This window comes from Jaculus jaculus, chromosome 8, assembly GCF_020740685.1.
Source record: "Jaculus jaculus isolate mJacJac1 chromosome 8, mJacJac1.mat.Y.cur, whole genome shotgun sequence".
Taxonomy (NCBI): domain Eukaryota; kingdom Metazoa; phylum Chordata; class Mammalia; order Rodentia; family Dipodidae; genus Jaculus; species Jaculus jaculus.
In genome coordinates, this window is record NC_059109.1 from 117,599,090 (window position 1) to 117,626,952 (window position 27,863).

At 45.3% G+C, this 27,863-nt stretch overlaps 1 pseudogene; it reads left to right on the forward strand.

Annotated features, from left to right (window-relative positions):
* Positions 1 to 1,697: 1,697 nt before the first annotated feature.
* LOC105944638 overlaps positions 1,698 to 27,863 on the forward strand; it is a 62,818-nt pseudogene continuing 36,652 nt past the window's right edge.

A 27,863-nucleotide genomic window follows, 5' to 3' on the forward strand; every position in this document is an offset into this window, starting at 1 on the left:
ACTGGAATGATCCTATGGAAAGCACATGTGGGACATTGTCAGAACCCACCACACTGCTTTGAAAGTGGCTGCTCCAATTCCTATTCCCATTAGAAGTGTACAAGGGTTCTGACTTTCCCATCTGCTCGACAGCGCTCATCAGTTCCCATCTCCTAATGCTACTATTTCTACTAGATCCATACTAGCTGGGCAGAAGGGGGATGGTATAGGTCTGAGTTGCGTTGCCCTGATGGATGAAGAGAGTGAGCACCTTGCTATGTGCTCTTAACCACATGGACACCTCTAGAGAAATGTCTATTCAGATCCTTTTGTCGCTGTACAAATTGAGTTGGTGATCTTTATTATTGTGTTGGAAGAGTCCTCAGTGCATTCTGGAAGCAGGCTCCTTACCAGATATATAGCTTGCAGATTGTGTGTCATTTGTCACACAAATACTTTTAGTTTGCATGAAAATTTTATCCATTTTTCTTGTTGCTGTTGTTGTTACTTGTGTTTTTTTTTAACACCTGGTTTATTTATTTATTTGCAGGCAGAAAGAGAAAGAAGAGAGACAGACATGTATGCTCAGGAATAATATAGCTGGGTCATATGATGGTCTTATTTTTAGTTGTTTTTAAAACATATTTTTTAATTTTAATTTTTTTAAACAATTTAGGTTCCGAAGCCCCGCGGTGGGTGGCAGCCCGGTCCAGGGAGTCGATGCCCTTCACCGGGGCTCTCTCCCAAGTGCGCTCACTTTCAGCAGCGGCGCGGCCGAGAACCGGCGGCGTTGGGAGCGAGGGAAGCCTGGACAGGCCGGAGTGCACGTGCGCAACTGTGGCCAACCGTGATGGGGTCGTGCTTCCACATTAATAAGACAGGTCTGCTGTGGGAGTCTAAAGAAGGCTGAGGAACAGGTGTCTACCATAGAAGAAGAACTTCCTGACCTGAGACCTGCCCAGAAGCTGGAGAAGCCTGGGAAACACTGGACTTTGGAGTCGCTGGACCTGCGGACTCTTGACAATTTCTGCCCAGAGTTGGCAAGATCTAAAGGACATCTGACCCAGACATTAGCAACAGCTGTGCCACAATGGAGAATTTGACCCAGATGATGGAAAGGAGAGAAAACAGTGACATTCAAGGACATGGCTGTGGATCTCACCCAGGAGGAATGGCACCGAATGAAACCTGCTCAGAGGAACTTGTATTGAGATGTGATGCTGGAGAACGACAGCAATTTAGTCACAGTGGGCTGCCAAGTCACCAAACCAGATGTGATGTTTAAACTGGAACAAGAGGAAGAGCCATGGGTTATCGAGGAAGAAGTGTTTTGGAAGCACTCTGCAGAAGTTTGTGAAGATGGTGAACACATCAAGAAGCTACAGGAAACACTTGTGAGCAAAGTCACAGCCATCTCCAAGAGAACTCTGGTTAAAGATAATGCCATTGAATGTAAAAGAGGTGCAAAGATATTTTCTCTGAGCTCAGACAGTATTACTTCAAGACAAAACTTCTATGGATGTAATTCACTTAATAAGGGTTTGGAACAGAATTTAGACTTACTTAGTTATGAGAAAGGTTGTGTAAGAGACAAAACTTATGAATGTAATGAATACAGGAAGTCATTTTACCATTGTTCACCCATGTGATAACTCCCTTTAATTGTAATCAGTGTGGACAAGACTTCAGTCATAAATTTGACCTCATCAGACATGAGAGAATTCATGCTGGAGAAAAACCTTATGAATGTAAGGAATGTGGAAAAGCCTTCAACAGAAAGGAAAATCTTACTACACATCAGAAAATTCATACTGGGGAAAAACCATATGTGTGTAATGAACATGGAAAAGCTTTTATTCAAATGTCAAACCTCATTAGACACCAGAGAATTCATACTGGGGAGAAACCTTATGCATGTAAGAATTGTTGGAAGGCTTTCAGTCAGAAATCAAACCTTCTGAACATGAGAGGATTCATACTGGAGAAAAACCCTATGAATGTAAGGAATGTGAAAAAGCCTTCAGCCAGAAACAAAATCTTATTGAGCATGAGAAAATCCATACTGGGGAGAAACCTTATGCATATAATGAATGTGGTAGAGCTTTTTCTTGAATGCCATCTGTTACTCTACATATGAGAAGCCACACAGGAGAGAAACCTTGTAAATGTAATAAGTGTGGAAAAGCTTTCTCTCAATGTTCAGTATTTATTATACATATGAGAAGTCATACAGGTGAGAAACCTTATGTATGTAGTGAATGTGGAAAATCTTTTTCTCAAAGTTTATCACTGACTGTACATATGATAAATAGTACTGCTGAAAAACCTTATGAATGTGGGCTGGAGAGATGGCTTAGCGGTTAAGCACTTGCCTGTGAAGCTTAAGGACCCCGGTCGAAGCTTGGTTCCCCAGGTCCCACATTAGCCAGATGCACAAGGGGGCGCACATGTCTGGAGTTCGTTTGCAGAGGCTGGAAGCCCTGGCGCGCCCATTCTCTCTCTCTCCCTCTATCTGTCTTTCTCTCTGTGTCTGTCGCTCTCAAATAAATAAAAATTAAAAAAAAAAACACCTTATGAATGTAATGAATGTGGAAAAGCCTTCAGCTGGAAAGAAAATCTTATTACACATCAGAAAATTCATACTGGAGAGACACCTTATGAATGCAATGAATGTGGAAAAGCTTTTATTCAGATGTCAAACCTCATTAGACACCAGCGGATTCATACTGATGAGAAACCCTATGCATGTACCATGTGTGGGAAAGCCTTTAGTCAGAAATCAAACCTCACAGAACATGAGAAAATTCATACTGGAGAGAAACCTTATCATTGGAATCAATGCGGAAAAGCCTTCAGTCAGAGACAAAATCTCCTTGAGCATGAAAGGATTCATACTGGAGAGAAACCATTTAAATGTAATGAATGCAGTAAAGCATTCTCTTGAATCTCATCCCTTACTCTTCATGTGAGAAGTCACACAGGGGAGAAACCCTATGAATGTAATAAGTGTGGAAAAGCCTTCTCTCAGTGCTAACTACTTATCATACATATGAGAAGTCATACTGGTGAGAAACCCTTTGAATGCAATGAATGTGGGAAAGCATTTTCTCAAGGATCATCCCTTTCTATACATAAGAGAGGTCATGCAGAACTCAGAAGAAGAGGACAGGAGTATGGTACCTCTGAAGACGTGACAGAGGAATTTGTACCGAGTTGTAATGTTGGAGAATTACAACAACCTGATCTCACTGGGTCTTGCTGATGCTAAGCCAAGTGTGATCTCCCTTTTGGAACAGGGGAAAGATCTCTGGATGGTTATGAGGAAGGAAACACAAGAACTGCATCCTGACTGGAAGCCCAAAAGAAGAACCAAGAACTTACCTCCAAAGGACACTTACAAAATTAAGTCATTGCAACAGACGATAACAAAAGAACATATGTGCTCTGACCTTGAGGGCACCGAGGCCAGGGGCAAGAAACATCACATGCCAGTTGGAGCAACAGCAAGGGCACCAGAAGGAACACTTGAGCCAAGCTGTGGTAACTGCTAGAAAAAGGCCCACTTCCCTTCAATGTGGTTCCCGCAGAGAAGCTCGTCCTGGAGAGAAATCCTGTGAATGTGAGAAACCTGAGAAAACGCTCCAGTGTCAGTCACGTTCCATTCAACATAACAAAATCATGACAAGGAAAAAAGTGCTGAATGTGGACACTGTGGGAAAGTCTTTAGCACTAAGACAGACTTGGTTAAGCATCAGAGATTTCATGAAAGTAAAAGTAGCAATGGAAAGAAGAAAAGTGCCTTTACTCACTGAAATTTCTAAACCTCAGAGCCCCCATACTGATGAGAAACCTCGTAAGTGTAAGGAGTGTGGGAAAGGCTTTCATTCTACCTCACAACTCAGTCACCATCAAAAGATGCACTTAGGTGAGAAACCCTACAAATGTAAGGAGTGTGGGAAGGCTTTTCCATCCACTGCACACCTGAATCTGCATCAGAGAGTTCATACTGATGAAAAGTACTTTGAATGTAAGGAATGTGGGAAGGCTCTCACACGCCCCTCCCACCTACTTCGCCATCAGAGAATGCACAGTGGGGAGAAGCCTCATAAGTGTCAGGAATGTGGGAAGACTTTCCGTTATGACACACAGCTTAGTCTCCATCAGCTCACTCATACTGGGGAAAGACGCTATGAATTCAAGGATTGTGCTAATGTCTAAGCTGAGCCTGCACCAGAGGGTTCACACTGGTGAGAAGCCCCATAAGTGTAAGGAGTGTGGGAAGGGCTTTATCTCTGAGTCACATCTTCTTCAGCATCAGAGCATTCACACTGGCGAGAAACCCTGCAAATGTAAGGAATGTGGGAAGGGCTTTCATCGTGGCTCAGAACTTGCCCAACTTCAGAAAGCACATGCTGGTGATAAGCCCTATGAGTGTAAGGAGTGTGGAAAGGGCTTTACTTGCAGCACAGAGCTTGTTAGACACCAAAAAGTTCACACTGGTGAGAGACCTCATAAATGTAAAGAATATGGCAAGACTTTTATTTGGAGATCAGAACTTATTCATCATGAAAGAAGCCATAGTGGTGAGAAACCCTATGAGTGTAAGGAAGGTGGGAAGGCCTTTGGTCATGGCTCAGAACTTAGTCGACACCAGAGGATTCATACTGGTGAGAAACCCTATAAATGTAAGCAATGTGGGAAGGTCTTTATTCGGGGTTCACACCTGACTCAACATCAGAGAGCTCATGCAGGACAGAAGAGTGAATGAAGAATTGTGGGAGGGTCATAATTGGACATCAGTAAATTCATATTGTTTTTAAAAGGCAAAAAAAATTAATTTATTTATTTGAGAAAGAAAGGGAAAGAGAGACAGGCAGATAGAGGGAATGGGTATACCAGGGCCTCTAGCCACTGCAAATGAACTCCAGATGTATGTGCCACTTTGTACATCTGGCTATATGTGGGCACTAGAGAATCAGACCCAAGTCATTAGGTTTGCAGGCAAGTGCCTTAATAGCTGAGCCATCTCTCCTGCCTGTTACTTATGTTTTTGACATATCTGTGAAACTATTGCCTAATCTAAGGTAACAATGATTTGTCACCATAGTTTTTTAAAATTTAATTTAATTTAATTTTTAAAAATATTTTTGGTTGGGCTGGAGAGATGGCTTAGCGGTTAAGCGCTTGCCTGTGAAGCCTAAGGACCCCGGTTCGAGGCTCAGTTCCCCAGGTCCCATGTTAGCCAGATGCACAAGGGGGCGCACGCGTCTGGAGTTTGTTTGCAGAGGCTGGAAGCCCTGGCGCGCCCATTCTCTCTCTCTCCCTCTATCTGTCTTTCTCTGTGTGTCTGTCACTCTCAAATAAAAATAAATAAATTAAAAAAAAAATTAAAAAAAAATATTTTTGGTTTTTCAAGGTGGGGTCTCATTCTAGCCCATGCTGACCTGGAATTCACTATGTAGTCTCAGGGTGGCCTTGAACTCATGATGATCCATTTACCTCTGCCTCCCAAGTGCTGGGATTAAAGACATACACCACATAAGTTTCTTGTTTCTTTTTTTCCTTCCTTGCTTCTTTTCTTTCTCTTTTCCTCCCTCCTTTTATCCTTTCCTCCCTCCTTTCTTCTCTTCCTCCTTCCCTCCTTTACTCTCTCTCTTTCATTCATTCTGTGTGTGTTGAGATATGGTCTCATGTAGCCTAGGCTGGCCTTGAATTCCCTATGTAACCAAGAATGACCTTGAATTTCTGATCCTCCTGCTTCTACTTCCCAAGTTCTGGGACTACATGATTGAATCATTATGACTACTTGCTCTACAGTTTCTGATGAGAGTTTAATAAACTTTAAACTTAGGGCTGTAACCCATTTTTAAAAATTAACTAATTTAGCCGGGCATGGTGGCTCACACCTTTAATCCCAGCACTCGGGAGGCAGAGGTGGGAGGATCACCGTGAGTTCAAGGCCACCCTGAGACCCCATAGTGAATTCCAGGTCAGCCTGGGCTATAGTGAGACCCTACCTCGAAAAACCAAAATAAATAAATAAATCATTTATTTTTTATTTTTATTTTTATTTATTTATTTATTTGACAGAGGAAGAGGAAGAGAGAGAGAGAGAATGGGCAAGCCAGGGCTTCTAGCCACTTCAAATGAACTCCAGATGCATGCACCCCCTTGTGCATCTGGCTAACATTCCTGGGGAATCAAACCTGTGTCCTTTGGCTTTACAGGCAAACACCTTAACGGCTAAGCCATCCGTCCAGCCCCATTTTTCTTTTTTGAGGTAGGGTCTCACTCGAGCCCAGGCTCACCTGGAATTCACTATAGTCTCAGGGTGGCCTCGAACTCATGGCAATCCTTCTACCTCTGCCTCCTGAGTGCTGGGATTAAAGGCCTGTGCCACCATGCCCGGCTCCAGCCCCATTTTTTTGTTGTTATTGTTCATGTTGACATATGGTGTGAGGTAGGGGTTTGGTTTTGTCCTTTCAAATGTGTATATCCAGTTGTTCTAGTACTGTTTGTAGAAAAGATGAGTTTCCCTCATTAATATGCTTATTTTTTTATTTACTTTTCTTTCTTTCTTTTTTTCAAGGTAGAGTCTAACTCTAGCCCAGGCTGACCTGGAATTCACTCTGTAGTCCCAGGCTGGCCTCAAACTCACAGTGATCCTCTACCTCTGCCTCCTGAGCACTAGGATTAAAGGTGTGCGCCACCATGCCTGGCCCCCATTGACATGTTTGTTCACAGCTATGTGGCCTTAAATGTGAGAGTTTATTTCTGGACCATGATTCTGTTCTGTCCATTGGTGTGTCTGCCAAGCACCATGCTCTTTTGTTTACTGCAGCTTTAAGCTTTGAAATCAGGAAATGGGACCCCTTTAATTTCGTTCTTTTTTTTAAAATTTTTTATTTATTTATTTGAGAGCGACAGACACAGAGAGAAAGACAGATAGAGGGAGAGAGAGAGAATGGGCATGCCAGGGCTTCCAGCCTCTGCAAACGAACTCCAGACGCATGCGCCCCCTTGTGCATCTGGCTAACGTGGGACCTGGGGAACCGAGCCTTGAACCGGGGTACTTAGGCTTCACAGGCAAGCGCTTAACCGCTAAGCCATCTCTCCAGCCCTAATTTTGTTCTTTAAGATTGTTTTAGCTATTTAGGAAACTGTGCATTTCAATAGACTTTTAGGATCAGCTTGTTATTTTCTATTTTAAAACATCCAGCTACGGGGACTGGAGAGATGGCTTAGCAGTTTAAGGCACTTGCCTGCAAAACCCAAGGATCCAGGTTCAACTCCCCAGTACCCATGTAAGCCAGATGCACAAGGTGGCACATGCATCTGGAGTTCATTTGCAATGTCTGGAGGCCCTGATGTGCCCGTCATCTCTCCTTTCCTCTCTCTGTCTTTCTCTTTCTCTCTCATAAAGAAATAAAATTTAGCCGGGCGTGGTAGCCCTCGCCTTTAATCCCAGTACTCGGGAGGCAGAGGTAGGAGGATCGCCATGAGTTTGAGGCCACCCTGAGACTACAGAGTGAATTCCAGGTCAGCCTGGGCTAGAGTGAGACCCTACCTTGAAAAAAAAAAAAAAAAAAGAAAGAAAAATTTAAAAACTTTAAAAACATCCATTTATATTTTTAAAAATTATCAACCGTTTTTGTGCACATACATCATGTATTTTGATCACAGCCTCCTCTCATTACTTTCTTTTGCCCCTCCCCATTTCACGGAACCTCTGCTTTTTTCCAACTTGTTCTTTTATTTTGATGTTATTTTTTTTTCCCTCAGGTCATCCAGACACGTTGAGTGGCCCATTATTGTTCAGGTCTTGTGCAGGCAATGAGAGCTCTGTGAGGTCGTGAACACAATGGCCACCTCATGTCCAGAAGACCACATTCAAAGGACTCCTTTGGTTCTTGCATTATTTCCACCACCTCTTTTACAATGGTCACTGATCCTTGGAGAGTGTGATATAAATGTCTCAGTGCTGAACACTCCATTGTCATGTCTTCTCTGCTCTTCAATGAGTTTTGAATCTCCTAGTTGTCACTGCCATCCGCAAAAAAAAAAAAAAAAAGAAGCTTCTTCGACCAAAAGTGCACGGCATTAATCTTGGACATAAATCAAAACATTTATTTATTTATTTATCAGTTCTTTAAATATTTTTTATTAATTTATTTTCAAGCAGAGAGAGATAGAGAGAAGAGAGACAGAGAGAATGGCACACCAGGGCCTTTAGCCACTGCAAAGGAACTCCAGATTCATGTGTCACTTTGTGCATCTGGCTTTTATGTGGGAACTGGAGAATTGAACCTGGATCATTAGGCTTTGCAGGCAAGTGCCTTAACCACTAAGCCATATTTCCAGTCCCCCAATTTTTTAAAATAAATTTTACTTATTTATTTGCGAGCAGAGATAGAAGAGAGACAGACACAGAGAGAATGGGCACGCCAGGGCCTCTAACCACTGCAAACGAATTCCAGATGCATGTGCCCTAAATCAAAATATTTATAAGCTACCCCCCCCACACACACACAAAAATCAAGTCAGGCATGGTTGTGCATGCCTTTAATCCCAGCACTTGGGAGGCAGAGATAGGAGGATTGCTGTGAGTTCAAGGCCACCCTAAGACTCCATAGTGAATTCCAGGTCAGCCTGAGCTATGGTGAGACCCTACCTTGAAAAACCAAAACAAAAAAAATTAGAAGGCAATTTAATGGGCACAATATATGCATTTATCCAAACAATGGTAATGCTGTCCCAGCCATAGGCTTTGGACAAGGAGTTCAGTATGTGCATGAATTTTCTCCTGTGAAGCAGGCCTCACATCCAGCCAGAGAGCAGTTGGTTACCCAGCCAACTGAAATCTTTATAGGAATTGCATTGAATTGGTTGATTAGTTTGAGGAGTGTTGCCATGTTGTGCACATTGTCTTTTGATCCATGAACATGTCTTTCTATTCATTGTCTTTAATTTCTTTCCAAAAAAGAAATAACATCAAAAGAAAAGAACAAGTTGGATAAAGAACAGGTTCAGTGAAATGGGGAGGGGCAAAAGAAAGTAATGAGAGGAGGCTGTGATCAAAATGCATCATGCATGTGCATAAAAACTGTTGATAATTTTTGTAAATATAGGTGGATGTTTTTAAAGTTTTTTAAATTTTATTTCTTTATGAGAGAGAAAGAGAAAGACAGAGAAAGGAAAGGAGAGATGACGGGCACATCAGGGCCTCCAGCCATTGCAAAGGAACTCCAAGTACATGTGCCACCTTGTGCATCTGGCTTACATGGGTACTGGGGAGTTGAACCTGGATCCTTGGGTTTTGCAGGCAAGTGCCTTAAACTGCTAAGCCATCTCTCCAGTCCCCGTAGCTGGATGTTTTAAAATAGAAAATAACAAGCTGATCCTAAAAGTCTATTGAAATGCACAGTTTCCTAAATAGAACAAAATTAAAGGGGTCCCATTTCCTGATTTCAGAGCTTAAAGCTGCAGTAAACAAAAGAGCATGGTGCTTGGCAGACACACAGATGGACAAAAATTTCTTTTTGTAGTTTCCAGACTACAAGCTTTGTGCCACCTAAGGATGGCATTCCTAAAAGAAAGAAGGAAAAGGTTGCACTCTTTCTGATGTTACTATGAATGAAAGTGTTTGCTTAACTCCAATTTTGTTGTTGTTGGTCACTTTTGGAGAGTAGAAACAGACTGATTTTTGTATACTGATCTTGTATCCTGAAATCTCGCTCAACTCATTTATAGTTCTACTTTTTAAAAGATTCCTCATAAAGTTATATATGCAAAATCATGTACTCTGTGAACATTAAAGTTCTTATTTTTTCCTTTCTAGTTCCTATGGCTTTATAAATTTGACTTTGGGGGGCTGGAGAGATGGCTCAGCACTTAAGATACTTGTCTGCAAAGCCTAATGACTTGGGTTCAGTTCCCTAGAACCCACATAATCCAAATGTAGTGCATGTATCTGGAGTTCATTTGCAGTGGTTAGAGGCCCTGGAATGTGCTCATTCATTCATTCATTTCCCCCCTCCTTGCAAATAGATTTTTTTTAATAAATAAAATACTTTAACATTGATTTTTACTTACTTTTTGTTTAATTGCCATGACAGGCTTTCAGTCAAATCTTGAGCAGAAGTGATAAGAGTAGATATATTTGTATTGTCCCTAATCTCAGGAGAAAACTGCACTTAGTTGTATAAAGTATATTATAGGTAGATATGAGTGTGTATGACCTTTATCATACTGAGAAAGTTCTATTCCTAGCTTGTTGTGTGTGTGTTTATTTATTTATTTGAGAAAGGGAGAAAGAAATAGAGAGAGAGAATGAGCAGGGCCTTTAGCTGCTGTAAATAAACTCCAGATGCATGTGCCACCTTGTGCATCGGGCTTATGTAGGTCCTGGGGAATTGATCCTGGGACCTTTGGCTTTGCAGGCAAATGCCTTAACTGATAAGCCATCTCTCCAGTGCTTATTGTGTGTTTTATCATGAAATAATGTTGAATTTTGTCACTTTTCCTGATTGAGATATCATACTGATCATAACAATCAGGGTTTTCATAAGTTATTCTATGATTTGGTACATTATATTGATTTTATATATTAATCCAACCTTGCATTCCTGGGGTAAATTCCACTTGGTCATAACAAATAATCCTTCTGTATGGTGCTAGACTTGCTTAGCATTTTCTTATGGATATTTCTATTTAGACTTGTGAAACTAATAAGTAGTTGTTTTTTTTTCCTTGCAATGTCTTTTAAAAATATATATTCTATTTATTTGAGAAAGAGGTGGGGAGAGAGAGGGAGAGACAGAGAAAAAAAAATGGGCATATCAGGGCCTCCTGGTGCTGCAAACAAACTCCAAATGCATGTGCTACTTTGTATATCTGGTTCTATGTTCATACTGAGGAATTGAACCCAGGCTGTCAGGCTTTGCAAGCAAGTATCTTTAACCACTGAGCAATCTCTCCAGCCCTTCAATGTCTTAAACAATCTTTCTATTTATTGGTTGCTTCTATTAGGAAAGAAAGGTATGGTGGCATACACCTTTACTACCAGTTCTTGGGAGGCAGAGGTAGGAGAATCTCTGTGAGTTCGAGGTCACCCTGAAACTACATAATGAATTCCAGGTCAGCCTGAGCTAGAATGAGACTGTGTCTTGAAAAACCAAAAAAAGAATCTTGTTACATAGCCCAAGCAGGCTTCAAACTCAAAATCCTTCTGCCTCAGCCTCCCAAGTAATATTATAGGAATGTACCAGCCCACACAGCTAACCAGCCTCCACATGCTGTCGACAGCAATTTTGTTAGTTGTCTGCTGTTCTCTCTGGTATCAGCCCAATGCTTCAGACCCAGACTGAACAAGAACCAACGTTGTTCCCTTCCATGTGCCAGTGTCCTCTTCTGTGATGATGAGACCAGACTCTTGAGAATTGCAGAGTTTTGCGACTGGAATAGACTCTTATTCCAGTTTTTTCCCCTGGAACCAAATATTAAAGGTTCTTCATTGCCCTGATGATAAGATATATTTGTGGTTTTGGGGGCTGGGAGATGGCTCAGCAGTTAAAGGTGGTTGCTTACAAAGCCTCATGACCTGGGTTTAAGTCCCCAGCCACCCACATAAAGCCAGGCAGGCATTCATTTGCAGTGGTAAAAGACTTGGTTCACCTCCTCCACCCCACACATGCAAATAAATAAAATTTTAAAATATATATGTAGACACACACACACAGTGTCTCCAAGGAGCAGGACGTGGTGGTGCATGTCTTTAATCCCAGCACTTGGGAGGCAGAGGTAGGTAGATCACTGTGAGTTCAAGGCCATCCTGAGACTACATAGTGAATTCCAGGTCAGCCTAGACAAGAGTGAAACCCTACCTTGAAAAAAAAAAAAAATCTCCAAGGCCTCTTGTTAAATGCAATACTAAATCCATAGGTCTGGGGAGAAGACCCCAAATCCTGCATTTCTCACAAGCTTTTGTATCATGTTGCTGCTGCTACTGATCCACGACCCATTGTGCGTAACAAAGAATCCAATCATTATTTCCCAAGCTTTGTTTACATAAGGCACAACATCATATTTTTACCATATTCTTCTTTCACCTATAAAATGAGGTTTTTTTTTTCCTTTTAACTGACTACCAATAAAATACCATCTTTCAGTGAAATTTAGACTCATCTGAGCATTAGTATGCATGAAATAACAGGTTTTATTGCTGCTTGTACTTTTAGTAATACATATTAAAAGATCTGTTCAAACATGAAGTAATGCATCTGTATACACTAGAAATGATCCCCCATACCACATTGCCCTGCCTTCTCCTGGGGCAAGTATGTCACTAGAACTTTCGGGGCCTGAGAATGTGGCTCTTGCCCTTTAAACACCATTACACTTTAATTGGACATTTTTGATTTGCGTCTCATGATTTGGGCCCATTTTTCTCTGCTGCGATTTGGCCAGTGATTCCCGTCTTTCCCTCTATTATCCGCTCTGATTAGCTCAGCTGCACCTGTCAGCCTTTATTCTTGTGAGCGAGCGGGTGGGGTGAGGTGTGCTGAAGTCATTAAAATGCAGGGGTTGGATCAGATTCACTCTTTCCTGTCTGCAGTGTTGGGAGCAAAGTCCTTGGGTCCCATATCACGGCTCCTGTTGGCAGCTCAGGGGACTCGGGACCCTGGACAAGACTGTCTGTGGCAGCCAGACATAGTGGAACACACCTTTAACCCCAGCACTGGAGAGGCAGAGGTAATGGGATTGCTGTGAGTTCAAGGCCAGACTGAGACTACATGGCAAGCACAGGATCGCGCCATGCTGACTTCATCAGGGGTCAGTCAGGAGCCCAACAGAGCTGGCTCTCTGTGGGCCTGCGTCCTTCCTCTAGGTGACTGGTGTTCTCAACTGTAGCAAGCAGGTGAATTCCATGAATTCTACCCATGTTCTTCAGAAGACAATTGCTCTTTTCCTTCCCCTATTTCTTCCTTCTTCCCTCTGCCTTTCTCTACATCCCACCCCAGGTTCTTAGACAAGGTCTCATGTAACCCAGGGCTGGCCTTAAACTTGCTGTGTAGCCAGAGGTCACCACTAACTTCTGGTCCTCTTGCCTCAACTCTCGTGTGCTGGGATTGCGAGCGTGAACTAACACACCCAGTGTTCACGCGGTGCTGAAGGTTGAATCCAGGGCTTTGTGCATGCTAGGCAAGCACTGTATCAACTGAGCTATGTCCAAGATCCCCTTTATTTTTTTAACTTTTACTTATTGGTTTACTGGGTTTTTTTTTTTTTTTTCAAGGTAGTTTCTCACTGTAGCCCAGACTGACCTTGGAATTCACTATGTACTCTCCAGCTGGCCTCGAACTCACAGTGATCCTCCTACCTCAGTCTCCTGAGTGCTGGGATTAAAGATAAACACCACCACGCGCAGCTATTTTTTCTTATATTTTTTCAATTAAAATTTAAAAAAAAAAAACTATTAAAAATGTAGATAGGGATGGACAAATGGCTCAGTGGTTAAAGGTACTTTCTTGCAAAGCTCACGGTCTGGGTTCAGTTCCCCAGTACCCACAGAAAGCCAGATATACCAAGTGGCACATGCATCTGGAGCTCGTTTACAGTGGCAGTAGGTCCTGGTGTGGCCATACTCACATTCTCTCTCTGCCTCTTTCTCTCTCTCAATAAAAAGTTGCATACACCCCTGCCCTGCTCTACTTTTGACCCTCCTTCCCATTCCCCTCTGCTGAACCCCCTTTTCTTTCTTTTTTAAAAAATATTTATTTATTTATTTGACAGAAAAAGAGGGAGAGAAAGAATGGGCACGCCAGGGCCACTAGCCACTGCAAATGAACTCCAGACGCATGCGCCCCCTTGTGAATCTGGCTAATGTCGGTCCTGGGGAATCGAACCTGGGTCCTTTGGCTTTGCAGGCAAATGCCTAAACCACTAAGCCATTCCTCCAGCCCCCTTTTATTTCTTTTTATCTTTTAAGAGCTGGAGAGAAGGCTCAGTGGTTAAGGAGTTTGCTTGCAAAGTATAAGGACCTTGGTTGGATTCCCCAATTCCTCCCTAAAGCCAGATGCACAGTGGTACTTGCCTCTGGAGTTTGTTTGCAGCAGCTGGAGGCCCTGGTGTGCTATTTTCTGCTTGCAAATAAATAAATAAATAAGTTGGGGGTCGGTGCTGGAGAGATGGTTTAGCAGTTAAGGTGCTTGCCTGTAAAGCCAAAAGACCCAGGTTCAATTCACCAGGACCCACATACAGCCAGATGCTAAATGTTGTGAATGCATCTGGAGTTCATTTGCAGCAGCTGGAGGCCCTTGCGTGCCCATTCTCTCTCTCTACCTCTCTTTCTCTCTCTCTCAAATAAATAAAAATAAAATACTTGAAAAAATTTAAATATATAATAATAATATGAAGTATAGCAAAGCTGGAATGTTTTGGCACTTAACATTTGATTCCTCCTTCTGCCTTCCCTCTGGCCTTCTCTCTTTCCTGCAGCCCCATTTTTTTTTTTTTCCTTCTCACCTTCCTACCTTGTCAGGCACGTCCAGTGGCAGCCAGAAGGGGAGCAGTGTGAGCCTAAACTGGGAAGATGGGGTGCAGTCGGATCGCGAAGCTACTGGAATGTCTGGAGAAGGACTGTGGTCTTGGAACCACCGGCCATCACGGCACAAGCAAGGCCTGGGGAAAGTGGGGTGGGAATGAGGCCCGGAGCTGGCAGTGGAGGTGGGGAAGGAGTGGTGGGGGCAGAAGCCAGAACCAGAGGGGTAGGGGTGCTGAGGTCTGGGAGGTCATGTGAGAAGAGTAGAAGCTGGAGACTGCACCCCTTTCTGCAGCTTCTGGGGGAGATGTAGTCCCCTTGTCCTCCTTCCTTTCCCACACCAGCCAGCCAGGCTGCTGCACCCCCTTGAAGAGCTTGCCCTCTCTGTGCCTGCAGCGAGATGACCCCTCACCTCTGGCTTCCCTGCAAAGACACCTTGGAACCCGCAGGCTTCTAGCATTTTACAGGCTGCTCCCCGCTCCGAGATTAATTTGTTTACTCCCTTGCCTGGAGACCAACCGAGAGAACTAATCGTCCATCAGCCCTGCTGCTCCCCCAACCTTGCCCCACCCTGCCCTCCATGTCCATTTTCTGGCAAAATATATAGTCGCCGCTGCCAAGGCTGCTTGGTAAAATGCTAATTTTCCCCTCAAATTAAAATTTGTTCCCTTATCCTCGTTTTAATAAAAGTAAAGCATCCAGAAACATTGCCGTGGCACGGAAAGGAAAAATCTGACATAATTTTCAAAATGCCTTCCGTCGGGCAGCTTTCTGAAGGGTCTGGTCCTCTCGCCCTGACCCCCCTGCCCATCTCTCCACCCCCTGAGGCAGCATTTACATTTCTTAATAGCCCCTTATTAATATTCATGAGAAGGGGTGGGTAATAATGGCTGAGCACAGAGCACTAATTCAATTTCCACCCGCCTCGGTGTGTTTACTTTATCATCAAGGGACCCCGGTTACTCAGTACAATTATTTATTCGGAATTAGATCTGGAGGCATCTGGACTGCTAACAGGAACCAAGAACAAAATGGAAGCTGGATTCTCTTTGTCCTGTCCTCCCAGGAGCCTCCTCCTGGCTCCCATCCGAGGCTCCAGGTGATCAACAGGCCTGGGGACCAGTCCACTGCTAGGCAGGCAATTCTGGAAGGAACTGTCCTGGGCTGGGTAGCGTGGGGTCCTGGCAGGAATCTCTCTTCAACATTGGTCCAAGAGGGATCATCAGACCCAACGGTGCTTAAGAGCATATCAGGCCAGAGGAGGGTCAATTCAGTCCAGCAGGGACACACACTGAGATTTAGTCATGGGCCTCCTGGAGGTGAGAGTTTGTGTCTTAAGCCCTAATAATAATATGGGAAAGTGGGGGAGGGGGGAATTATCATGGTTTAGTGTCTGTAAGTATGGAAGTTTTCAATAAATAAAAAAAAAGTTAAAGGCCAGGTGTGGTGGTGCACACCTTTACTCCCAGCACCGGTGAGGCAGAGGTAGGTGGATTGCTGTGAGTTCAAGGCCATCCTAAGACTATATAGTGAATTCCAGGTCAGCTTGGGCCAGATGCACAATCTCAATCCCCCCCCCAAAAAAAAAGTTTAAAAAAAATAACGTGTAGCCATTATCACCTTGAGTTCAATGTCACCTCCTTCAAGAAGACTTTCTTGGTCTCTAAGAGTTGTGTCACACACAGTCCCATTGCAACCCCCAGGGATGAGGTTAGCCCCTTGCCCACCTCGGTGGCCACAGCCATCTAGGGTCCTTTTCTCTCAGTACAGAGAGAGCAAGCCCATGGTCAAGAGCAAGCTTCCCTGGTCACCATGTGACCCCAGTACCCAGCCACGGCTATTACAGAAGTGTTGTCCAACAAATCCACATGGGTTTAGTGATCCGCTGTGTAGTTAGTTCTTCCTTTTATGAGACAGGGTCTCACCGTGTAGCCCAGGCTGGCCTCGAACTCTCATCCTCCTGCCTCAGCATCCCACGTGCTGGGGTTACAGGTATGTGAACTGTGCCTGGTTCCTGAGACTCTCCTTCCTTGCCTACAAATGGGAAAAAATATATATAACCACTTTGCAGGGGGCCCCCAGCATCTCAGTTTAGAGCCAGAGGTGCTGAGCTCAGAGCCTGACATGTCCACCGGTGATTCTTTTACCGTGGCCATTGTTATGTCTGGCTGGGCTCAAACAACCGTGGCAGGCCAAGACAGACCTAGAGGACTTGGGCTTTGGAGGAAGCTCTGCTCAGAAGATGAAAAGGACTCTTCCACATCAAGACATCTAGTAAGGCCTAACCTCAGTCTTCTTGTTCTCTTCTGAATTGAATGACCTGGAGAAGTTGCTTTCTTTTTCCTCCTCTGTAAAATGAGAAGAATGGATTTCTAGGCAAATTCAGTGAAGTCCCCTGTGTAATTGAGCATGGGAGCCCATTGATAAGCCAACAGGGCTCTGTGCTCTGGAACATAATGAGGGGTAGTGGTCCAGGATGGGGGTGACATAGAGGAATTTGTTAACTCGTTCTTTCACTCTCAGGGCCCAACCATGGTGGGGGTAGGGAGGGAGGATGGCATAGGAAACAGCTCTCCAGGGGCTCTGCAGCAGGTAGTGACATGGGAAAGCGGGTAGCAAGGCCGCCACAGGGTGCTGGGAAGCTCAGGCTTCCAGCTCAGGGCTCAGGGAAGAGTGTCCACAGAAGTGATGAGAAACTGGACCAGCGGGAAGGGGTTGAGTGTCAGGAACCAGTGCGAGTCCAGGGCTGGTGGGAAGAAATTGTCAATTGCCTATGATTGAAACATCCTCAGCTTACCTTCACATGCCATAGATTTCCCTGGTCTGAAAATAGTAGATGGAAAGTTCAAGAAAGAAAAAAAGTGTACGTTTTCCATGTGTGCTGTTCTGAGTAGGGTGCTGAACTCTTCTGCCCTTCGACTCCAACCCACCTGAACACGATGACTTTTTTGTCCAGTATTTCTTTTTTTTTTTAATTTTTTTTGGTTTATTTTTATTTATTTATTTGAGAGCGACAGAGAAAGAGGCAGAGAGAGAGAGAATGGGCACGCCAGGGCCTTCAGCCACTGCAGACGAATTCCAGACGCATGCGCCCCCTTGTGCATCTGGCTAACGTGGGTCCTGGGGAATTGAGCCTCGAACCAGGGTCCTTAGGCTTCACAGGCAAGTGCTTAACCGCTAAACCATCTCTCCAGCCCTTGTCCAGTATTTCTACGCTGCATACACTACCTGCTTGTTAATGACCCGGAAGCTGTCAGCCTGTGATGGTATGCTTGTATTCCAGCAATAATGGTCCCAAAATACAAGGGTACCATCGGTGACAATTTTCTTACAGTATTGTTATTCTTTTCTCTCTCTCTCCCTCTCTCTCAATTTTTTTTGGTGTGTGTATACGTGTTCATATGCATATGGGTGTACATGCCTGTGGAGGCCAGAGGTTAATATCAACTGTCTTCCTCAATTACACTCAACTATATTTTTATGAGACAGGGTTATCTCATTGAGCCTAGGATTTACCGGCTCCGCTAACCTAGCTAGCTAGCAAGTCTCCGGATCCTCTCATCTCTGCCTCCCCAGCACTGGGATTATAGTCATGCACCATCATGCTGGCTTTTTAAAAAATAGTTTATTCATTTATTTGAGAGCAACAGAGAGAGAAAGAGGCAGAAAGAGAGACAATGGGTGCACCAGGGCCTCCAGCCACTGAACTCTAGATGCGTGCACCCCCTTGTGCATCTGGCTAATGTGGGTCCTGGGGAATCGAGCCTTGAACCGGTGTCCTTAGGCTTCACAGGCAAGTGTTTAACCGCTAAGCCATCTCTCCATTCCTATGCTGGCTTTTACATGAGTCCAGACTTTGGTCCTCATGCTTGTACAGCAAGCATTTTACCCATGGAAGGGTTTCCCAGCCTCCAGTTCCTCTCTGTAAATATTCCAGCATTTGCCGCTTCTACGCTGACCTCTGGACTGTGAGCTATCGCTAGGGAGGGTGTCATGTTGTATCTCCAGCACTTGCGCACACAAATATTCCCCAGAGGTATGAATAAATGGATGAATTTTGATCACATGACTCTTCTAGCCAGGCCTCACTATTGTTTAGCAACAAAAGAGGCGTATGAGGAACATTAAGATAATAAGCACTTGTACGAAAATGATACCAAGCTGGGTGTGGTGATATAACTTACAATCCCAGCACGGGGAAGGCCGAGGCAACGTTGCTGCGTGTTTGAGGCCAGCTTGGGTTACCTATCATCCTATCATGACTTAGTCACAAACCATAGACACTATTCTACTAACGGAGTGACCGGTAAATGGGAAAAGACCCCTGTGAAGAACTTCGATGCTGGAACGCTTGGCCCACATCGGGCTATTCTGGAAGAACCAGCTCAGTGTTCTGGCTGGGACAGCTGCAAGTCAGGGCCAGGGGAGAAGGAGAAGGTAATGGACTTGAGACAGCATCTGAGAACAAAAGGCAAGGAGGATCTAGGGAGACGGCAGATGATTTAATCATTGCAGCCTCCCTCCTCCAAAACACCTGGCCCTCTTGTGCCCCGCCAAGTCCCTTCATTAAAATTTCTTGGAAATCTAGATGGGTTGGAAGGAAGTCAAGACTTGTCATCTTGAGTGCAAGGTGAGGTGAGAGAGTGCTGAGAAAGCACTGCTGTAAAAGCCAGCTGTGAAAGCTGGGCAGGTGGACTTAGGACCAGAGGGGACAGTGGGTTGACCTGTCTCAGTTGGGTTTTCCCAAATACAAAGCTGGAAATAAGGACCTGGGCACAGGAATGTATTTTGGGAGTGCTCCCAGGAAGCTGACTGAGGGGGCCAGGCAAGCAAGACCTGGAAGGAATTGGTCCTTGCCATGGGCATGGATGTTCAGTTCTGAGGGAAAATAGTTGTTCCCCCCCCCCCTTTTCTTTTTTATTTTAGAGAAACAAAGATATAGAGAGAGAATTGTCACAACAGGGCTTCAGCCACTGAGATCCAACTCCTGATTCTTGCGCCACCTAGTGGGCATGTGCTTGCCTCACCTTTGTGTGTCTGGCTAATGTGGGATCTGGGAGAGTTGAACACGGATCCTTAGGCTTCACAGGCAAGCGCCTTAACCACTGAGCAATCTCTCCAGCCCCCAAATCATTGGTTTTAAAGCCTGGCTGGGTGTCAGCCCACCGATTCCTAGTGCTCCAGGGTAGAGAATCACCCTGAGGGGTGGGTACGGGAACTCACATCCTGGGTTGTGCCTATGCAACCGTGGTGGAAGGGACCAGGGTTTCTGGGACAGCCATGAGGCGAAGGCTGGTTCTTGAGGAGAGATGCTGCTGATGTGCTGGGTACTGTGTATTCTGGTTGCCATTCTACAGGCTACAGGTGGGCAGAGGGGCTGTGGGCATGGGACAGCCAGAGAAACAGTTACATGAGACAGAGCCTCATGTTCTCCAGGCTGAGGCCTCAAAAGCCATGGTCCTCCCTCCATTTCTCCTTTCCACACTTACCAATGCCGTACTGTGTGCCAGGAACTTTGCTAGGCCCTGGGGAGGGTGTGTGAACAAGGTAGAGACCATGAGGCAAACACACAGATTTAGAAGGCAGATCATAGACGGGTGCTCGTGTAAATAGACAAGATGTTTTTGAGCATGTCAAATATCCCAAGAGATAGAAACAGGAAGGTAGAATCAAGAGAAGATGTGGGATGGTGCGGTAATAGTGGCAGGAATGTGATGAGGGTAACCAACTGCTCTCTGACTGGACGTGGGGCCCGTTCCATGGGTTGGAACTCATGTCTGGTACTGAAAACCTAGTCAAGAACTCGTGACCGGGGGTGTCATAGGTCCCAGAAGAGAAACTGCTGTTGTTGTTTGGCTAAATGGACACATTGCCTTCTAAATGCGTGTTTGTGCCCATAGGTGCTGCTTTTGGCTTTGGACAGAGAAGTTGTCTGTTTGTGATGGGTAGCAATTTCTGGGAGACTCAAAACTCATCAAAGTGCTGAGAATAAGTGACTGTTGAATGCTCCTCCCTAAATGGCTCCTCTGTATCATTCCCCCACCCCACCACCAAGGCTCAGAGAATGTTATGGACGATGGGGAGGAGGAGAGAATACACAAGACCCCAAGGAGAGGGAAGAGTGCGACGGAACACTGATGTCCCACGTGATGTGGCCGCTGAACTCGTGGACTCACAGCAACTGTGGTCGTCTGCTTGAGACCTGCACAAGAGTGGACCCTTCAACATTCTGTCATGGGTGGCAGAGGGAGTCACGAGGCCCCCACCCTTCCCTGAGGTGTCATTGGCAATTAATGGTTGCTGAGGGGGGAGGGAGATTTTTATTCAGTAGTGTAGCCACTGACAAGTTGCCTGTGCTCTGGTAAATAACCCCTAACCATGTCCATGCAGGAAAACCTAATTAAACTCAGTGGGTCACACACACACACACACACACACACACACACATGCAGATATGGAAGTAGAAGGGGACTACTTGGGAAGAAGGGGTTCAGTGAGAGAGGAGCAAGAGAAGGTAATGGAGCAAATATGGTCAAATAAACTGGACGTGGTGGCGCACGCCTTTAATCCCAGCACTCGGGAGGCAGAGGTTAGGAGGATCTCCGAGAGTTCCAGGCCACCCTGAGACTACATAGTGAATTCCGGGTCAGCCTGGGCTAGAGTGAGACCCTATCTCCAAAACCAAATATATACAGACACACACACACACACACACATATATATTGTCAAATACATTATATACATGTAGAAAAATTGTCAACCATGTGTTTTGTGCCCAAGTCAGAATTTAGGATGGACGGAAATATACAAAAGTCTTAAAGGGTGAAAGTAAGATGGCTGCTCTCTCCTTTCTCCTTCTCTTCCTCCTTCTTCTCTTCTTCTTCCTTCTCCTCATCCCCCTTCTTCTTCTTAGCTTGGGCATTTGGGTAGCAAGAGATCAGGGTGCCTGAGATACAGACTGGAAAGTCAGGGGGTGGGGACCATGTTCTCACTCAACACTGTGACAAGATTCCTGAGCAAATCACCGTTACCGCTTATCTGAGCGTCTGGATGGTTGAATACAGTGACGTGAGTCCTAAGAAGACAACCGTCACGTGACCCCACAAAGTCAGGCTGCTCCCAAGTGCTCTTCTCCAAGGAAAAAGTCATCTGAAGGAGTCTAGATTTTCCACCCCTTAGTCTGCAATGAGCGAAGGTTTCGCTGATTCCTGAGATGCCCTCGGTGCATTTTTCCTGTTGCCCCAGTGCCAGGCACTCCGCTTCTTTCAGAGGCGCTAATCTCTCCAGCGGCTGTACCTCTCTTGATCCCGACATTAAATGGGTTGTGCTGATTCCAGAGACACCTCAGTCCATCTTTTCTATTGTCCCAGTGGAAAACACTTGGCTTCTTTATAACGGCACTAATGTCCTCATAGCTATACCTTTCTTGACCTCAACTTTAAATACACTTCTTTTCTGGACACACTGCATCGTTTTCAAAATGCTCTGAGAAGACAACAGTGATTTGCTCAGGAATCTTGTCACAGTACTGAGTGCAAACATGGTCCCCACCCCCTGACTTCTGCTCTGTTTTTTTTTTTTTGTTCTCAAAACACACTGTAAATCTGGCGAAACGCAGTCAGCAATTCCCACGTCACAGCCTGGGTATTGGGCTGCCTTGAAATTCCCTCCACCAGAGGAATAAGTTGGCCAATTTTAAAGATTTTATTTATTTATTTATTTAAGACAGAGAGAGGGAGACACAGAGAGACAGACAGAGACAGAGAGAGAAAAAGAGAGAGAGAGGGAGAGAATGGGTATTCCAGGGCCTCTAACCACTGCAAACAAACTCCAGATGCGTGCACTGCCATGTGCAACTGGCTTACGTGGGACCTGGAGAATCAAACCTAGGTCCTTAGGCTTCACAGGCATGCACCTTAACGGCTAAGCCATCTCTCCAGCCCTAGATGGTCAATTTTAAACTCATCCTTCCACAATGTCTCAGGGCATGACAACATGCAGACAGGTTCTTGGCCAGAATGTAACAAATAGCCTCTAGTCCAGTTCTCATTTCTGCCTGAACCTCACGGGCACCGTCTTTATTGCTTCCATTGTAAGCTCCGGCCAAATCACCCACTAAGCTTAACTTACAGAATTCTATGCTTTTTGGTTTTTCAATATTTTATCTATTTATTTATTCATTTATTTAAGAGAGAGAGAGAGAGAGAGAGAGAGAGTATGGGTGCACCAGGGCCTCCTCCCTCTTGCAAATGAACTTCAGATACATATGTCACTTTGTGAATCTGGATTTATGTGGTTACTGGGGAATTAAACCAAGACTGTCAGGCTTTGAAAACAAGTACCTTTAACTGCTGAGCCATCTCCTCATCCCCCCCCCTTTTTTTTTCGAGGTAGGGTCTCACTCTAGCTCAGGCTGACCTGGAATTCATTCTGCAGTCTCAGGGTGGCCTCGAACTCATGGCAATCCTCTAACCTCTGCCTCCTGAGTGCTGGGATTAAAGATGTGCGCCACCACACTTAACTTTTTTTTTTTTTTTTGAGAAGGGTTTTGCTGTGTATTCCAGGCTGGTTTGACATTCACTATGTTGCCTTGGCTGACCTTGAACTTGGATTCTACTGCCTCAGCCTCCTGAGTGCATACAAGTATGGACCACCATACCTGGCTTAGTCTAAGACTCTTCCAGCCCAGTTCTCCAAAGTTAACCAAAACCCTCCCACAAACCACTTCAAAAAAGGCCTCAGAAACTCATGGTCTGGCATAGTTATGATGACAACTCCACTTCTCAGTGTCGATTTCCTATTAGTCAGTTTGCATCACTGTGACAAAATACCTCAACAAATCAATATAAGAGAGGAGAGGCTTATTTTAGCTGCTTGTTTCGGTCTGTGGTTGGCTGGCCCCGTTACTATTGGGCTTATAGTAAGGAAGAAACACTATGGCAAAATAATCTGGTAGAGAAAACTGTACACCTCATAGCAGCCAGAAAGTACAGAGAGAGGGAGAGAGAGAGAGAGATCTGAGGATGACACCTACCATTCAAAGGGACATCCCCGGTGATCTACTTCCTCCAGCTGATCCTCACCTTGTAGATTCCACCACCTTGCAATAAATTCATCCAATCAGGGTGGTAAGATGGCTTAGTGGCTAAAGTGCTTGCCTGCAAAGACTAACAACTACAGTTCGATTCCCCAGTACCCATGTGGAGCTAGATGTATGGGGTGGCGTATGCATCTGGGACTTGTTTGCAGTGACTGGAGGCCCTGGTGGACCCATTCTCTCTCTCTCTCTCTCTCTCTCTCTCTCTCTCTCTCTCTCTCTTTTTCTCTCTCTTTCTTCTCTGTCTGCTTGCAAATAAATAAATAAAAAATCAAACATTGAAAAACCCAAATATTAAGTCATGAACCCAACAATAGACTACTATTCCATCAAGGAGGCCACATTTCTTCTCTTTTCTTTCTTTGTTTCTTTTGTTTGTTTGTTTTTTGAGGTAGGGTCTCACTCTAGCCCAGGCTGACTTGGAATTCATTTTGTAGTCTCAGGGTGGCCTTTAACTCATAGTGATCCTCTTCCCTCTGCCTCCCCAGAGCTGGGATTAAGGGCATGCACCACCACATACGGCTCTTCAATATGTTTCTTAATAGCACTCCCACCTACAGACCAAGCTTTCAGCTCATGAGCCTTTTGCCCAGGGGCAGGGGGTGCTTCATATTCAAGCCACAAGACAGGTATGATGGCCGGCATCTATCATCTTAGTACTTAGAAGGCTGAAGCAGGAGGATTACTAGAAGTTCAAGTTAAGACCCGCCTTGGCAACACAGTGAGTTTCAGACCAGTTGAAGTTACAGAGTGAGACCCTACTGCAAAAAGCCAAAACTTATACCTAGGACTAGAGAGATAGTTCAGTGGTTAAAGGTGTTTTCTTGGAAGCCCAATGGCCAGGGTTTGATTCCCCAGCAACCATGTAAAGGCAGGTGCCCAAAGTGGCATGAGTCTGGAGTTTGTTTGCAGTGGTGAGAGGCTCTGGCACACCTATACTCTCTCCCTCTCTCTCTCATTCTCTTTCTCTTTGTCTTCTCTCATAAGTAGATAAATAAAAATACATTTCATATTTTTCTGTGGTGGGTTGAAAGTATCCCCACTGGCCAAAGTCCTAACCCCGTGTTCCTTTGTTTCTTGTTGTTTGTTTTTCTTTCTTTCTTTCTTTCTTTCTCCCTTCCTTCCTTCCTTCCTTCCTCCCTCTCTCCCTCTCTTTCTTTCTTCCTTCCTTTCTTTCTTTTTCCTTCCTTCCTTCCTTCCTTCCTTCCTTCCTTCCTTCCTTCCTTCCTTCCTTCCTTTCTTTCTTTCTTTCTTTCTTTCTTTCTTTCTTTCTTTCTTTCTTTCTTGTTGAGGCAAGTCCAACAGACTGGCCTTTGTGTGTGAAAGAGAGAGAGAAAGAGAGGGAGAGAAAGAGAATTGGTGGGCCAGGGCCTCCAGCCACTGTAACCAAACTCTAGGTGCATGTGACACCTTGTGTACATGTGTGTCACCTTGTGCGTCTGGCTTACATGGGATCTGAAGAGTTGAACATGAGTCCTTAGGCTTTGCGGGCAAGCGCCTTAACCATTAAGCTGTCTCTCCAGCCTTGTTTTATTTTTTGATGTAGGGTCTCGTCCTAGCCCAGGCTGACCTGGAACTCACTGTGTAGTCTCAGGGTGGTCTCTAACTTACAGCAATCCTCCTACCTTGCTTTCTGAGTGCTGGGATTAAAAGTGCACCGCCACACCCAGCTTTGGATCAGGTGTTTCAAGATATAAGTCAAGAATCTCAAGATGAAATCATCCTGGATAGGATTGGGGTGGACAATAGATCCAATGATAGGTCTTCTTTGTCTTCATCTCCTTCCTCATCCTCCTCTTTGCTCTTGTCTCGCTCTTCTTTCTCTTCTTTTTCCTTCTCTTCTTCCTCCTCCCCTCCCCCATGTCCTCTTTGTCTTTTTTTTTTTTTTAATATCTTTTGGTTTATTGAGGTAGGGTCTTTTTATTTATTTATTTATTTATTTGAGAGCAACAGACACAGAAAGAAAGACAGATAGAGGGAGAGAGAGAGAATGGGCACGCCAGGGCTTCCAGCCACTGCAAACGAACTCCAGACGCGTGCGCCCCCTTGTGCATCTGGCTAACGTGGGACCTGGGGAACTGAGCCTCGAACCGGGGTCCATAGGCTTCACAGGCGAGCGCTTAACTGCTAAGCCATCTCTCCAGCCCTGAGGTAGGGTCTTACGCTAGCCTAAGCTGACCTGGAATTCAGTATGTAGTCTCAGGGTGGCCTCGAACTCACGACGATCCCCCTACCTTTGCCTCCCGAGTGCTGGGATTAAATGCTTGTGCCACCACGCCCAGCTTCTTTGGCTTTTTTGAGACAGTGTCTAACCATGAAGCCCAGGTTCGTCTCAAACTCAACCCCTTCCTGACTCAGCCTCCAGAGTTGTGGGACTCCAGGCATGAGTCACTGTGCCTGGCTGAAAGGTTTGCTCATCAGGGAAAGGAGAAGGAGGCACGAGAGAGCCACTGTGGGGTGGCCATGAGACTGCAGAGAACAGAAACCAGGAGTGACAGGTCCACCAGTCCAAGGACTTCCGGGCTTGGCTGCAGCCACCAGAAGCAAGGAAGGAAGCTCGAGCCTGGTCCAGACATGGCCAAGTCTGTGGATCCCTTATTTTAGACTTCTGGCCACTGGAACTCTGGAAGAATACATTACTGTTCCTATGGTTTTAGGCCATCAAATTTGTGGAAATTTATGACAACGGCTCCAGAAAACAGAAGCAGAAGCCTGTGCATGCATTCCACTAACCCAGCACGTAGCTCTCAGCCTTCCCCAAGCCTCTGCTCACCTTCACGCTTTGGTGCTTGCCCCTAGAAATATTTTTTTAAATATTTATTTATTTGAGATAGAGAAGGAGGGAAAGAGAGAGGAAGAGAAGAAGAAGAGGAGGAGGAGGAGGAAAGAGAGAAAGAGAGGGCATGCCAGGGCTTCTAGCCATGCAAACAAACTCCAGATACATGTGCCACCTTGTGCATCTGGCTAGCTTACGTGGGTACTGGGGAATCGAACCTGGGTCCTTAGGCTTGGCAGGCAAGCACCCTAACTGCCAAGCCATCTCTCCAGCCCTGCCCCTAGGTGTTTTGCAAGGTTTGTACCCGAAGAGGGGAAAAGAAGCCTTTCAAGGTCTCACCCGACCCCTCACTCTGCAGGCTCCAGCTCAAGTATCACCTCCTTTCAGAATCCTGCTGTGTGTTCCCACCACCCCCATGGTATCCTCACACTGGATGTTGACATGGCTAGTCCTCCACCCACACCTGACACTGTGCTCCCTAACCACCGTCACTGTGCCTGATTCCTCTTGATGGCCATAGAGGCACCTAGCAGCTTTGGGCAAGGCAGGGACATTGATCGGCATTTGATGAGTGAATAAATGAAGGAAATGGTCCCTTCCAGTTCGGCTCTGCCTCTGTGGTCCCTGCCTCCCCAGGAAGAAGGGCTTCCTCAGAGCACTGTGGGATAACCCCTGATCACCAGCAGCAGTTGGAGAAGGGGTACCTGCTGGGACGTATACCTTAACACACACACACCCCACCCCGGCCTACGTTGCCAAGACCCTGTCAGCGGTGTGACAAACAGCTTGGGTGATGGCTTATAATGTCAGAGATGATGGAAACAGGGAGGCGCTGGCTGAAAGAATGGGTTAGGGACGCTTGTCATAACTTTATTTGTGGGAGGTGAGTTCCTGTCATCTGGGTGATAGATGGCAGCAGGGCCAGCAAATACAGACCCTGCCATTGTGTCTGTCCCCTCTCTCTAAGCCAAATGACTTTGGGGATGAAAAATGACTTCGTTGGGAGAGCCAGGGGCGGAGGGAGACTTCTGGGGGAGGGCTCTGCTGGTTGGCACCTTGGAAGGACTTTTGCTTCTTGCTCAGAACTGAATTTTGCCTAGTCTAGCCTCCCTCCTTCTCTTTCTTCCTCTTCCCCCTGCCCAAGGAGATTACTGAAAACAATCCCAGACAGATACCTTGTGTACCCTACCTCTCAAAAGTACCTTTAGGCCAGGCGTGATGGCACATGCCTTTAATCCCAGTACTCAGGAGGCAGAGGTAGGTGGATCGTCATGAGTTCAAGGCCACATTGAGACTACACAGTGAATTCCAGGTCAGCCTGGGCTAGAGTGAGACGCTACCTTGAAAAAACAAAAACAAAAACAAGTGCCTTTAGGGCTGAAGAGATGGCTCAGGAGTTAAGACATCTGCCTGCAAAGCCTAATGACCTGAGTTTGGTTCCCCAGTACCCACATAAAGCCAGATGCACAAAG